At 37.9% G+C, this 13,057-nt stretch overlaps 1 protein-coding gene and 1 non-coding gene across 3 annotated transcripts in view; one reads left to right on the top strand and one right to left on the bottom strand.

Moving 5' to 3' along the window:
• The window catches only part of PRORP (protein only RNase P catalytic subunit), a 142,465-nt gene that overhangs the window by 98,973 nt on the left and 30,435 nt on the right, over nucleotides 1-13,057 (bottom strand). The gene's annotated exons all lie outside the window — the stretch shown is intronic.
• On the top strand, nucleotides 2,150-2,222 carry TRNAN-AUU. The gene has a single exon. It is a non-coding gene; the product is annotated as a tRNA-Asn (tRNA).

Below are 13,057 nucleotides of genomic sequence, written 5' to 3'. Positions count from 1 at the left end.
AAGATATGGTGAAAAGAAATGGCCTTTCTAATGGGGTGACATTTAAACAAAGACTTGAATGAAGTGAAGGAGTCAATCATGCTTCTGAGGAAGAGCCTTTTAGGCAGAGGGAAAAACTGCCAAGGCCCTTAGCCAAACACCACAGAACTTTGCATGTTTGAGGATTAACAACTAGGCAATCTGAAAGCTCAAAGAATAAGTATAAAGTCTTTGTGTATTATGTTTTAAGTTTAAATTTTAAAAAGCCAGTTCTTGTTTTTTATTACCATATGGGAAAGAGTAAATAAATTTAAAACAATTCTGAAACAGCTAATCAAATGTCTTACATTGCCTATTTTATTCAACTTACTAGGAACAAAGAAGCAGAACTGGTATTTGTTGTTTTATAGTTGTTACCTAATCACAAATGAGTAGCAAAATGATCCAAATATGTGCAGCAAAAGAGAAATAAAAGAATGGAACAGCTAGGGCGCCTGGGTGGCTCAGTGGGTTAAGCCGCTGCCTTTGGCTCAGGTCATGATCTCAGAGTCCTGGGATTGAGTCCCGCATTGGGCTCTCTGCTCAGCAGAGAGCCTGCTTCCCTCTCTCTCTCTCTGCCTGCCTCTCCATCTACTTGTGATTTCTCTCTGTCAAATAAATAAATAAAATCTTTAAAAAAAAAAAAAGAATGGAACAGCTTATGCCTTACACGTGACACATGAATTCTAGAGGTAACCCCAGCACTTGCCGTCACAGAGCTGATCTCGTTAATTTTAAGTGACTCTCAAAACATACATAGCAGTAAAAATTGACTCTGCTATTTATTCCTCTTCCTACGCTATGGATGAGAAGGCAAAGAGGTTAAGCAACTGATTTTTCTCAACAGGTGATATTTGAAAACATGCTAAAACTTCCTTTCCACCTTGCCACTCAGAAGAGGTTAAAACTCTTCCATTTTTTGGAATGATGGTCTGTGTTTATGATAGTTTACTTCTGAGACTGTGATACAAATCTCACCAGGAAATTCAAAACACATCTCTCTCATTTATTTTATTGAGTTAACATCCTACTCTAGAATGGCAACTAAGGGGAAACACAACTACAAAATGTATACTCAAAACTTTACATCATAAAAGAAACAGTGAATTTAACAAGTTAATTATATCCAACGCACCACAACAATCAGATTATATTTTCCAAAGATCAGAAGAAAGGGAGTATTAGAACAACTGGCTTTAGTCATAGCGGATATGGAAAAACAGGGGAATACCAGCTATTTTGGTGGCAAGCACTGCTCTTCACATGGGAACCACAATACAAAGTCCAGCTCTGCATCTAATGGCAACATTTCTATGTGCGCCTGCGTTGTACCATGAAATACAAATAAATTCTAAATTAAAAGAAACTAAAATGATTGCCTTAATGTAGCCAGAGAAAAATGAAATCATATGTCTAGAAAACACTGCTGCAATCAAACAACTAATAGTCTTAGAAAGCTTAGACTTACCTAATAGCAAGCCATGTTTTAGAAGATATTTTTCACTTAGTAGTTATAGCTATAATTTCCATAGTATACTATCTTATTTTTAAATACTTATAATCTTATCTGAATTTTCTGATTCCAGTAAGATGAAAACAAAAAGAAAACAAACCTTTCCTGCTGTGTCCAAATACAGTCTAAAAGGCTGTATAAATTGCAAAAAATTACCTATGAATGGATGAACTTGTGAGAAAGAAAGAAAGAAATCTCCCAGTGCCAGAGATGAGGCCAAATCTGAAAATCAGAACGGGAAGGATAAAGGTTGATGTTAATGTTGTCTAGAAGAGAAGAAAAGAAAGGGGATGGATGTTAGCAAACAGGAGCTTGGCTTTTGATATCCCCATGGGAGCTGGAGATATATCAAACCTCCCAAAGAAGGGAAAAATTGCAAGTGAACTCCTGAATGAAAGAGGAACCTTTACAAATAGGAACACTGTCATCAAAACACGATACACCACCTTCTCTATCTCTACCAGGGATCTAAGTAGGGAAAAACAAATCCTTGAACAAAAAGAAACTTCAGGCTTATGTTTTAAATAGGCTGGAGTACAAATTTAGACAAACTATGTGATACAAAACTCATGATGCTCCACCAAGAAATCACACAAAAACTGGTTGTGAACCAGGGGTGCCTGGCTGGCTCAGTCGGTAGAGCATCTGACTATTGATCTTGGGGTCATGAGTTCAAGTCCCACGCTGGGTGTAGAGCTTACTTAAAACAACAACAACAAACACAAAACACAAAACTGGCTCTGATCCAGTAATATACCTTGGACACATGGCAGAAGCTAAGAGAAAACCTCTCCAGAGAGACACTATCAATAATCCAGACAGGAAAGGAATTCTCCCAGGAAAAGCAAGTCCCTCTAAAACTGACCTTATCAATTTAAAAAGCGTAAAACACAAGGGTAAACAATCTACCATGTGTGAGTCCTCTGACACAACAGAAGGATTAAATCCCAAAAAAGTCAGGATATAGAATAAAGAAATCTAAAAGGCAATAAAAACTAAGTATGAAAACTAATTAGTTTTCATACTTAGTTTAAAACATAAAAAAAAGAATCAAACCTGTAAGAAAAGAAATAGACCATGAAAGAATGAAGAAAAAAAATTGAAAGAGAACTTATAAAATTAAAATTTTAAAATAATGGAAACTAAATGGATGGGAAAAAATTCAAATGTCCATCAGGTGGTGAATAAACAAACTGTGAGGTATTAATACATTAGAATACACTCAGTAATGAAAAGGAACTACTGATACCTGTAACATAAACTCAAAAACATATTTAAAACTAAATATAGGCTCCTGGGTGGCTCAGTTGGTTAAGCGACTGCCTTTGGCTTAGGTCATGATCCTGGAGTCCTGGGATTGAGTCCCACATCAGGCTCCCAGTTCTGCGGGGAGTCTGCTTCTCCCTCTGACCTTCTTCCCTCTCACGCTCTCACTCTCTCAAATAAATAAATAAAATCTTAAAAAAAATCTAAAATATTCTAAAAACAAATATACAACACTATGTTAAGGACAAAAAAAATTACAGATTAGATTCTATTTATATGAATCTTTTAGTAAAGGCAAAACTACAGAGACAGACAGCAATTCGGTGGTTGCTGGGGTTAGGGGTAGGAGCAGGGATTGTCCTCCAAAGGGTATGATGAAAGTTTGTGGAGTGAAAAAAGTATTCTAAAACTGAGTCATGTTGATAGCCACACAAGTTTATAAATTTACTCAGAACCATTGAACTGTACACTTAAAATGGTGAATTTTGTGGTCTGTAAATTATTGAAAACAATGGGGGAAAAACCTGTAAACAAATGGGTAGAAAGAACAGACACATCTGAGGTAAGAAGCAGTGAATTAGAAGACATATCTAAATGTGCTACCCAGAATGCAATTCAGAGATACAATGACATGAAACATATGAAAGAAAGAGTAAGAGACATGGAGGAGAGTGAAAGAGAATTATTCAGAAGTGATTCAAGATATAAAACCTCAGATTCAGGAAGCTTAGTGAATCTCAAGCAGGAAAAATTCATACATTTATACACACACACACACCATAATGAAACAACAGAAGTGGAAAAAAAAATGTTAAGAGCAATGAGGAGGACAAAGATGATCTATAGAACAAAACTTGAACCAAAGGGGTGCCTGGCTGGCTCACTTGGAGGAGCATGGGACTCTTGAACTCAGGGTCATAAGGTTCAAGCCCCACAGTGGGTATAGAGATTACTTAAATAAATTAAAAAACTTCAAACAAACAAAGAAACAAACAAACAAAGGGTGGGAAGCAAATGTCTCAACCATAACTAAAATAGAGACCAGAAGATATTGTGATACTATCTTCAAAGTGTTGAGGGAAAATATTAAATTCTATGCAATTAAACTATCATTCAAATAGACATTTACAAAGAATAAAAAACAGTTTACCACTCTCATCCTGTCATTGAAAGAATGTTATTCAGGAAGATGCCCAACAGGAAATTTGGGGTTTGGTGAGAATGTGAGGGCTGGAGGTATATGTATCTGTGAATCATTGGTGCACAGGCACTAGAGAAAACCTGAGTGGGTCAAATGGCCAGATAGAATGGGTGGTGCAGCAAAAGAAGAGGGAGGAAGTCCTCAGAAACAACAAAAACTCAGGGGATTGAGGATACATTTTATTATTGTTTATTATTGAGGACAAACTCAGTTGCATCTATGAAGGAAGAGCAATAAGCTTTAAGGAGAGAACTGCAAGAAATGCAAAGGGATCTGGCAAAAATAAAATAGAAATGCAGGGGCGCCTGGGTGGCTCAGTGGGTTAAGCCACTGCCTTCGGCTCAGGTCATGATCCCAGGGTCCTGGAATCGAGTCCCGCATCCGGCTCTCTGCTTAGCAGGGAGCCTGCTTCTTCCCCTCTCTCTTTCAGCCTGCCTCTCTGCCTACTTGTGATCTCTGTCTGTCAAATAAATAAATAAAATCTTAAAAAAAAAAAAAAGAAATGCAAAAAAAAGAAAGAAAAGAAATGCAACAGCAGAATTTAAATCTCCAAAGCAGTAAAGATCAGAAGTAATTTACTAAAATATGTATTTGGTGAAATGCAGCACAAACGCTGAGAAATTCTACTAGAACACGGAGAAAAAGAAGAGAGACTGCTAAGAGAAAACAAATTATAGATACAAAGGACAGAAAGTAGAGACAACTTAAGCCTCACAACAGTGAGGAATAAACCAGAACAAAAAGATGAGAACTAATCATTTTTAAAAAATAAGCAACTTTCTTAATATTAAAAAAAAAAATCTATGTCTTTCAAAGATTCATGAGACTGAAGGAAAACTTAATGAAAATATTCACCTAGTTCTCTTCTCACAAAATTTCAAATTTTGAGGTTAAAGAAAGAAATCCTACATACAGCAAGCCAAATAATAAACAGAAAGACTTTTATAGGGCTTTCCACGTACCATGTAGATCACAAAGTACAGAAAAACAAGAATTCTAAGTGCTTTTCATTTAACTCTCTCACTCCTAAAAATGATTAGGAACTGAACAGATTAGGAAACTAAAGCACAGAGAAGTTAAGCAGGTCACAGAATCAGTAAGTGGTGGACTTGGGATTTAAAACCTAGAAATCCATGCTCTCATGTGTGCCACTATACCTCAGAGCAATAAAAATCAAGCTAGGAACCACAAAAGCCAGAAGACAACAAAACAGCTATGTTTGAAGATAGTCCTCAGGTGGGCCTGAACCCCCAGGCACCAGCCCTGTGTCAGTTTTTCCTTCCTCCTGGACAGTACATACTAATAAATTATGGCCTATGCTTTTTCCAGTTTTATTGAGAAATGAGTGTCACACACCACTGTGTAACTTTTAGATCTACAGTATGACGGTTCAATTTACATATATTGTGAAATGACTGTGACACTAGGTTTAACTAACATCATTTCACATAGGTACAATAAAAGGAAAAAAGTTTTCTCCTTATGATGGGAACTCTTAAGATTACTCTCTTAACAAGTTCCCACAGATCCTACAGTAGTATTAGCTACAGTCATCATGCTATATATTATATACTTAGTACTTATTTATCTTATAAAAGGAAGTTTATATCTTTTGACCATCTGCCTCCAATTCCCCTTCTCCCCACCTTCTGCCTCTGGTAACCACAAGTCTGATCTCTTTCTTTGAGTCTGGTGGGTTTTCTTTATTTAGATTTCACATATAAGTGAGATCATACAGTATTTGTCTTTGTCAGACTTATTTCATTTGGCATAATGTCTTCAAGGTCCATCCATGTTATTATAAATGGTAAAATTTCCTTGTTTTCTAATGACTGAATAATATTCCCATTGTATATATATGCCACAACTTCTCTATCCATTTATCTATCAATGGACACAAGTTGTTTCCCTGTGTTAGCTACTGTAAATAAAGCTATGAACATGGAAGTTTAGATATCTTTTTGAGCTAGTGTTTTCATTTCCTTTGGATATATTTCCAGAACTGGAACTGCTGGATCATATGGTAGTTCTATTTTTAATTTTTTGAGGAACCTCCATATTCCATACTGTTTCCCACACTGGCAGTGCCAATTTACAACCCCCCCAACAGTGCACAAGGATCTTCTTTTCTCCATATCCACTCAAGCATTTGTTATCTCTTATCTTTTTGATGATGGCCATTCTAACTGGTATGAGGTGATATCTCATTGTGGTTTTAATTTGTATTTCCCAATGACTAGTGATACAGAGTATCTTTTCATGTACCTGTTGGCCATTCACAAATTTTCTTTGGAAAAATGTCTATTCAGGTCCTTTGTTTACTTTTCATAAAATGATGAAAGAAATCTAAGATGATACAGATAAATGGAAAGGTATCCTGGGTTGGTAAATTAGAAGAATTAATATTGTTAAAATGTCAACACTATCAAAAAGCCATCTGTAGATCCAATGCAATCCCTATCAAGTTTCCAAGTGCATTTTATTTATTTATTTATTTATTTATTTATTTATTTATTTGACAGAGAGAAATCACAAGTAGATGGAGAGGCAGGCAGAGAGAGAGAGAGAGAGGGAAGCAGGCTCTCTGCTCAGCAGAGATGCGGGACTCGATCCCAGGACCCTGAGATCATGACCTGAGCCGAAGGCAGCGGCTTAACCCACTGAGCCACCCAGGCGCCCTCCAAGTGCATTTTTAAAATAGAAACAGAAAAAAAAAACACTCCTAAAATTTATATGGAACCACATAGACTCCAAATAATCAAAGAAATACTGACAAGGAAGAAGGAAGAACAAGGTAATGAAGGAGCAGGAGGCTGGCTGGGGACAAAGCCAAAGCTGGCACCTTGCACCCCCTCTCCACCTGCTCCCCTCAGTAATATGTGTGACATTCCTCAGGCACCCCTGACTGCCCTAAAAGAAAAACAAATAGTTAACTTGCAGAGATCACAATCCTGCAAGACATGAGTCTCCCTTGGTTTACAAATGTCCTAGAGATTTACAACAAAGAAGTTACCTTATCAATAGCCCAATTTCCAGAGGCACATAACTCAGTTCCTCAAGCCCTAACATCACCCTCCCCTCCATAAAAACTGAAGGAGGATGAGGCAGAAGGAAATGTAAATAAAATTAAATTTCTTCTAAACCCAAATCTCACTAACAAGGACGCTTGATAGCAAGAATGTGACATTCCACCAGGAAACTCCCAATTGTCTTCATGCTAGTGCCTCATTAAAGGGAAAAACGGCCTTGGCTTAATAATAACCAGGACTTCAATATCCTGACAGTTTCTTTATCCTGATAGCCCTTCTGAATATCCCCTTTGTCCTCACCTACCCTATATATACCTGTGTATATAATCAGCCACTCCTCACATCCCCAAGGCAGCAGCTCTTTCTGCCCATGGGTCCTGTCCCCGTGCTTCAATAAACCACCATTTTGCACCAAAGATGTCTCAAGAATTCTCTCTTGGTCATCTGCTCCGGACCTTACCCCACTGAACCTCACCTAGGTTCTAGAACTTCATCAAAAGGATCATACTTCCTGGTTTCAAGATATATTATAAAGCTATAGTAATTAAAACCACGTAGTGTTGGCATAAAAACAGACAAACAGACCAATGAAACAGAATGGGGAGCCCAGAAATAAACCCAAGCATATATAGTCAACTAATATTTAACAAGGGACTCAAGAATACTCAATGGAGAAAAGACAGCCTCTTCAATAAATGGTGCTGGGAGGGGTACATGGATGCCAGAGCCGGTTAAGCATTGACACTTGGTTTCAGCTCAGGTCATGATCTCAGGGGTGAGATCAAGCCCAATGTCCAGCTCCATACTCAGCATGGAGTCTGCTTAAAGACTCTCTCTCCCTCTCCCTTTCTTCCTTGCTCACTCTCTCTCTCTAAAATAAAGAAATCTTTATAAATAAATAAATAAATAAATGGTGCTGGGGACACTGGATATTCACATGTAAAAAAATGAAACTTGACCCCTATCTTATACCACTCACAAAAATTAATTCAAACTGGATTAAAGGCTTAGAAGTAAATCCTAAAATCATGAAACTCCTAGAAGAAAATAGGAAAAAAGCTCCTTGACATGGGTATTAATAATAATTTTTTGAAAATCATATCTAAAGCAAAAAATATAACAATATATGCCACATCGTCTTTATCCATTCATCAACTGGGCTACTTCCATATCTTGGCTATTGTAAATACTGTTGCAGTAAACATAAGGGAGCATCCATCTGAATTAGTGTTTTTCTATTCTTTGGGTAAATACCCAGTAGTGTGATATCTAGATCATAGGTTAGTTCGTTATTAACTTTTTTTTTTTAAAGATTTTATTTATTTATTTGACAGAGAGAGATTACATGTAGGCAGAGAGGCAGGCAGAGAGAAAGAGGAGGAAGCAGGCTCCCTGCTGAGCAGAGAGCCTGATGTGGGACTCGATCCCAGGACCCTGGGATCATGATCTGAGCTGAAGGCAGTGGCTTAACCCACTGAGCCACCCAGGCGCCCTCGTTATTAACTTTTTGATGAGCCTCCATCCTGTTTTCCACAGTGGCTATACCAGTTTGCATTCAAAAGCCTATGCTCTGCAACCCTCAGTTTGTTTTGTGAGATTAAGAGTCACTTATGGTTTGTCTCCCTCCCAATTCCATCTTATTTCATTGATTCTTCTTCTACCCACTTAAGCCCCACATAGACCTGTACCCCTGGGGATAAAAATGTATGTTTATAAAAAATAAAAAATTAAAAAAAAAAAAAGCCTATGCTCTGATGCAAGGCACACCAGTCAACACTATTGACCTCCCCCCTAACGTATTTACAAACAATGGGAAAGAAATGCAAATCCCGGGACGCCTGGGTGGCTCAGTTGGTTAAGCTGCTGCCTTCGGCTCAGGTCATGATCCTGGGGTCCTGGGATCGAGTCCCGCATCGGGCTCCTTGCTCGGTAGGGAGCCTGCTTCTCTTGCTGCCTCTGCCTGCTTGTGTGTACTCTCTCTCTCTGGCAAATAAATAAAATCTTAAAAAAAAAAAAAAAGAAATGCAAATCTCCTTTCTGAGTTCTTTTATAGAGAAATCATACTTGCCTTGAAGTAGTCTTTTTTCCTTATTTAGGCTGAGATATTCCTCCTTCTCCTCCTCCCTACCCCAAAAATGACTACTCATAGACTAATGAGATTTCACCTGCATAGAGAAGTCTAATGAAGTATTTTTCAACTGTAGGTCACAACCCAGTACTGGGTTATGAAATCAATTTAATAGGTTGCAACCAGCATTTGGGGAGGAAAGTAAACAATTAAAATAGAATATAACACATGCAAACAGATTTACAAGTAGAGTCTTCTAAAAGACAGATTTACAAGTATATTTTTCTTTCCTGCAAGAAGCAAGAAATTTTCAGGAAAAAAAATACAAGTGGTTTTGAAACCTATGAAAAGATGCTTGACTCGTTTAAAAAAATGTAAGTTAATTCTATACTGAGATCTATTTTTCACTTCAGAGAGGCAAAAATCAAAATGTTTGATGACACTGAAACACAAAGGTGTGGAGGAACAAGAATTCTCATACTTTCCTGATCAATGTGAATGTATACTGATAAATTTCCATGGCAGCCAATCAAAACTGATACATTTCCACTGCCCTAACAATCCCATTTGCAGAAATCTGTTACAGCTGTCTTGGTGTATGTGAGAAATTACAAATGTGCAAGGAGATTCACTGTGGCATGTTCGCAATAGTAAGAGTTTAGACAACCCAAATATCCTTTTATAGAAAACCGATTAAGTAAATTACAGTCATTCTGTTAACTCCATGAAAAGGGAAGTGATTAAAATCTAAGAGAGCTGAAAGCTATCAAACAGAGGGGACCAGAGAGGAGGCAAACCATAAGAGACTCTTAATCTCAGGAAACAAACTGAGGGTTGCTTGAGGTGGGGGCAGGGATGGGGTGGCTGGGTGATGGACACCGGGGAGGGTATGTGCTTTGGTAGTGCTGTGAATTGTGTAAAACTGATGAATCACTGACCTGTACCCCTGAAACAAAGAATATATTATATGTTAATTTTTTTTAAGTTAAAAAAAAAAAACTACTAAGGAAAAGAAAAAAAACTTCATTTAAAAATGTTTGTGTGTGGGTGGTCACATTTATGTATCAAAGATGTGTACCTTCAGACTTTTATATCAAAACAAAAAGAAAAGCTTTTAAACAAAAGCAAAAACAAAAAAACAAAACAAAACAAAAAAATGGATGGGAGAACAAGAAGGGATACAAGTAGGGAAGGAATGTGTTTTGTTTTGCAGAATCAACAGTTCCAGCCAAGGAGACACTCATTAGGTGTTCTACCTGATAGCCCCTTTCTGTGTCTGGCCTGATATAGCCCCTTACATGTTAGTCGGTTTGAACTGGACTGGAGTTGAGAACCTGTGCAGGGACTCCTGGAAGCTGACCTGAAGTTACCTTTAGCTCATTAGAATACTAAGATCTCCTCCTATGGGCAGAGTTTTCTGCCCGTTTTTGAATATACAATGTATATTCACATGCCAGGCATGAGCAATTGAACAAGTTGTCTGTAAACTCCCTGCCCCGCCCCCAATACACTGAATAAAAGCTTCATGTAGCAACCCCACAGAGAGGTAGTGCTTTTAGAGCTATCTCCCTGTCTCCTTACTTGCAACAAGTAGTAAAAAGTCCTTTGCTGTCCACATTTACCTTGGGTTGTGTTCAAGGCGTGTTCTCCAGCAGCTAAGTATATTTACAAGTAGATTCGTCTACTAAATATCCCAGAAAAATGGTATTTACTCACAAGTTTAAAGTTATTTCCTGCATGGACTTTGAGGAAATAGATCTTGTTCAGTTAAAAATAGTTAGAAATTATATTTTTAGGCAGAACAAAAAGCCATATTCTTTTTAATCCCACTCTTTCTGTTCCCATCCTACCCTGACTTACAAAGAAGGGCTAAAAGAAAGGCAAAAAGGCAATACATTTCTTCTAAGGCAATACATCTTTTAATTGCAGAATCTTGCTCCCAAATTAGAAAGGAACACATTACACAAGGAAAGGCGATAAACATGGCTCCCAGAAATGCTATTAACCACGTTTTGTTTGTTTGTTTGTTTTTTGTTTTTTAATTCTGCTTTCAGTTAAAGGAGTTCATCCACGCTTACACGTTCTGGAAATCCCCTCTACTTTACACACAACCAGGAACCAGCTCTAAAGCATAAACACTGTGCTAAACTTCCCTCCTTCCTTGGAAGCAAACACACAGAAAATTTAAGTCCTTTCACTGGATGATCCCAAACCAAAACAAAATAAAAATATGCAGAGCTGAAACCCAGTGGAAAAACGCCCCCCCCCAAATCATTAAGTAAACACTTTTCAAATAAGGGAGAGAAAAGTTTTGAAGAAAAATTTAGTATGACACATAGAACCTAAAGCCCTCAAGAAGAATTCCCAGAGAAAAGCAATTACAGAGCATCATCCAAGGCTCATTTTCAGAGTCTTTATAGATTTTTCATTGTCCACCCTAAAAAAATAAACTCAAAATGTTTCCTTTAACAGTAACTTTGGATACCGTATAATTATTATCCTTCTCAGATACAAGCACAAGCCCTCAGAGGAGCTGTGAATGTGCTAAAGGAGTGTGAACTAGCCATAAGTCTATCTGGATTTGCATCTTCTCTGCCAGAAGAAGAGAAGATGCCTCTTAACGACTTTGGTCACTTTTCTAAGCCTCAAGGTTCCTCTGGTATAAAGTGGGGCCACCTACCTGCTTCAAAGGGTTACCGTAAGGACTCGATAAAATTAAATGATTTGATTAGCATTTGAAAAGCATCTAATGTGTGCCTTAGGTAAGTAGTAATAACAGCACAAGTTTTATCAGCAGTTTGTCACTATTTATAACTCTTTGGGCTATAAAGGAAAATAACTTTCCCTGCTCCGGTGGTAGGATAGATGGATCCCTGTAGGTACCAATAACCTGCCTCCATGTGTGTAAGAAAAGCATGTCTATACTTCATTTTTTCCCAGGTGTTCCAATTCAAGGGCCAAAGAAACCATACAGCTCATCCCCTTCAGAAGGGCTCTGAGACTAGATCACTATTTATAACTCTTTGGGCTATAAAGGAAAATAACTTTCCCTGCTCCGGTGGTAGGATAGATGGATCCCTGTAGGTACCAATAACCTGCCTCCATGTGTGTAAGAAAAGCATGTCTATACTTCATTTTTTCCCAGGTGTTCCAATTCAAGGGCCAAAGAAACCATACAGCTCATCCCCTTCAGAAGGGCTCTGAGACTAGATCCACTGCCCAAGCACTACACAGGCACAGATGATTCATAAATCAAGTCTTTTCCACTAGGACTGCCTGTTATGCTTCCTTGAAAACTATGCTTTACAATGGGCATATACCTTCTGATTCTGTCCTCCAAACAATGCTGTGAGGAAACTGAGATACACTGGGAAACCAAGTTAATGACCACATAAAAAACACAGAACCTCTATTTCTAACTCCTACTTAACTCATTACTTTACTGAGCCGAATAAGCTTTTGTTTATAAACCAGAAACAACATTGTATGTGCAAAACCCATCAAAGGTTAACATATTCTCACTAGCATCGAGGCAGAATTTGCTGTCATCTATACTCTTTTTTTTTTAATTTTTTATTTTTTATAAACATATATTTTTATCCCCAGGGGTACAGGTGTGTGAATCACCAGGTTTACACACTTCACAGCACTCACCAAAGCACATACCCTCCCCAATGTCCATAATCCCATCCCCTTCTCCCAAACCCCCCCCCATCTATACTCATTTTTATTGTTAATTACAAAAGAAAATGGTCTGGGTTATCATTTTGTCCTCTTTTTTCTTTTTTTAAAATTTTATTCATTTATTTATTTAACAGAGAGACAGCGAGAGAGAGGGAATGCAGAGGGAATGCGAGCTGGGGGAGTGGGAGGGGGAGAAGCAGGTTTCCTGCCAAGCAGGGAGCCTGATGTGGGGCTCAATTCCAGGACCCTAGGATCATGACCAGAGCCGAAGGCAGATG

Source organism: Mustela putorius, unplaced genomic scaffold (genome assembly GCF_011764305.1).
Source record: "Mustela putorius furo isolate JIRA1106 unplaced genomic scaffold, ASM1176430v1.1 tig00003898_pilon_pilon_pilon, whole genome shotgun sequence".
In the NCBI taxonomy this organism is placed as follows: domain Eukaryota; kingdom Metazoa; phylum Chordata; class Mammalia; order Carnivora; family Mustelidae; genus Mustela; species Mustela putorius.
This window is presented reverse-complemented; position numbering and strand designations above follow the sequence as displayed.